This window comes from Podarcis raffonei, chromosome 1 (assembly GCF_027172205.1).
Source record: "Podarcis raffonei isolate rPodRaf1 chromosome 1, rPodRaf1.pri, whole genome shotgun sequence".
NCBI classification, from domain to species: Eukaryota; Metazoa; Chordata; class Lepidosauria; order Squamata; family Lacertidae; genus Podarcis; species Podarcis raffonei.
Genome location: NC_070602.1, coordinates 18,824,994 through 18,827,535, shown reverse-complemented (window position 1 = coordinate 18,827,535; position 2,542 = coordinate 18,824,994). Strand labels below are relative to the sequence as shown.

The window sequence follows — 2,542 nt, the reverse complement described above, 5'->3', positions numbered from 1 at the left end:
TAATAAGAGATGGTTTATTTTTGATTTTGCACCACTATTGCGTTGCTGTCACCATGTTTCCTTTTCATTGCAGCAAATATATCTCACTTACTTTATCCCAGTATTTAGCTTGGTGATGTAGTGGAGACGGTCTTCGTATCCGCTGCAGGCTTGTTTGCCTTTGTGATCTGCCAAGCCCAGTGTGGTAGAGCAGCCCACCAGAGATTTAGTAAGTCTCATTGTTTGGCCAGAATAGGGACTTGGCAAGTCACAAAGCATGGCTGGCAGGCTTTGTTCACGTCAACTGTGTACAGGAGTCCTCTATCATCTATCAGCACTGACCTTATAAGGATATTTGTGGTAACTAAAGGCAAAAAAGGTGTCATATAATGAACACTGTGCCCTCCAGATGTTGACTTCAACTCCCATCAGCCCCTGCTAGCATGGCCCATAGTTAGAGAAGATGGGAGTTGTAGTCCAACAACCACAATATGGAGGGCACCACATCAACTCACCCTGTTATACATTGTCAGTTTGATTCCATAATTTCGTTCAGGCCCGAGAAATTACCATGGAAATCTAGGTCATCCTTGTATTTCCCCATTCAATACAAGAAACGGATCCATGTTACAAAAGGAATGCATGAAGCTGCCCAGCTTCTGAACTGAACAGAGAATTGCATTGCTTGAGGAGGTGTTAAGTTCTAGAAAAACAGAATGGCACAAAGATTGGTGTGTGAGAACTAGCTTCTGATGGATAAGCAGTGCTTTTTTTCTTAAAAAAAATGTTTAGAAGTACTGTCATTCCGCCTGAGACTCAGGAAACACCGTGTCAGGAAATGAGGCCGCCATTGGTGGTAGCAACGAAACTGACAATTCGCCATGCTACAGAAGACAAAAATTTTAACAAAATAAAACATTCCTTCCAGTAGCACCTTAGAGACCAACTAAGTTTGTTATTGGTATGAGCTTTCGTGTGCATGCACAGTTCTTCAGATACCAGATATTATTTTTTTTTTAGTATCTTCTCCCATTAGATTCACAAAATGTTTAGGGGTATGCATACCCCTGAGTCCCCCCCCCAAAAAAAACACACACACACTGAGGATAGGCTAGAGCTGCTTGCAAGTGGGCTTCTTTTCACTATCACTCCCAAACAAGCGTTCTGCGGACAGATTCTTTCGCCATTTCTGTCTAGTCTACTGAGATACCAAAATGCATCTAGGCCATGAGAATGTGATGGAGTTTTAAAGCTTAGAGAAGCTGGATAGGGAAGCTGAAAAGGGGGGAAATATATCTGTAGACACCCCAGCCCAGTCCGATTAAGGAGACCCATGTAGCCATGCATAGAAGAAGGCTTCTCTATGTGCATCACTTGATGGATCAGGGATGTTGGGTGGGAGGCAATGTAGGCCTGTGCGCAGAGAAGTGACAGAAGTGGCATTTTTGCGCTAGCGTTGCTCATCACGTCTACCCTGCCAAAGCTGTCCATTGGCTTTGATTGTTACACTACACACAGACAGATAGACTCACTGACTGACTACTGAGTTGACGTGCCTTAATCACTGCTATAGATGGCACTGGGTTGTTGCCGTAGCAACTGGCTTGGCTGACCCTGCACCTGTTGGCTTATCTCGTAAATGGAAGAAATTAACCCCTTCCTCCATGTCCAGTTTCTCCCACATAGATTACCACTAGAAGCACAGGGACCTTTGTCGGAGCCTTGGTCCAGCTAGGTCAGTATTGCCTACATTCGCTGGCACTGGCTCTCCAAGGTTTTAGGAAGAGAGTGAGTCCCAGCTGTAACTGGAGATGCCAGGAATCGAACCTGGGTCCTTCTGCATACAAGGCAAATACTCTACCAATGAGCTACAGTCCACTCAAAGCCCTCATGTCACAGAAGCCCTAACGACACTCTTCTGCATGGACTAGAGCTGGTTGAAGACAAGCATCATTGACATCTCTCTGTTCAAAAGAGTATATTTTGAATTGCCAAATCACTGTAACAATTTCAAAATATAATGGAAACAATATGGTGTGACTCTTGATGTTCACTTTGACAGCTGGTGTGTTATTAATTAAAAGTTTGAGTAATAGAATATCTTAACTATGAGGTCTTCTCAATGCATTTAAAATATAGGCATACTGCAGCAAATGACTAGATTGCCCTAAATGGAAAGTACATATCACATTATTTTTAACTTCTTTAACACAAGCACTTGCTTCGTGCTTTTGAATGCTCAGCGAGCTTCATGGGCACAGTCCCAGTAAACCTTTCAACATCTCTGCATGATAGGTCAGTAAAATTATGCTCACATTGTTCTTAGGACTGGGCTCAGTGGCCTAATCCTGTCTCATATCAGGCTTGCTGGTGCTCGTTAAGTCCTGTTTTATGATAGGCCCATAAAGTCCTGTTTCATGCAGACTTTTGGAAATACTGTGCGAAAAGTCCACATGTAAATTGTCCTCATGTTGTATGCACTTTTTATACAAAATATGTATTTTTAAATTTAAAATGCTTCTCAGCTTATTCAGCCGTAATACATGTGCTTTGTATGTATCTT

At 42.6% G+C, this 2,542-nt stretch overlaps 1 non-coding gene across 1 annotated transcript; it reads right to left on the bottom strand.

The window, feature by feature from the left end:
• Window positions 1–1,785: 1,785 nt before the first annotated feature.
• TRNAT-UGU (transfer RNA threonine (anticodon UGU)) lies at window positions 1,786–1,856 on the bottom strand. Its single transcript has one exon. It is a non-coding gene; the product is annotated as a tRNA-Thr (tRNA).
• Window positions 1,857–2,542: the final 686 nt, after the last annotated feature.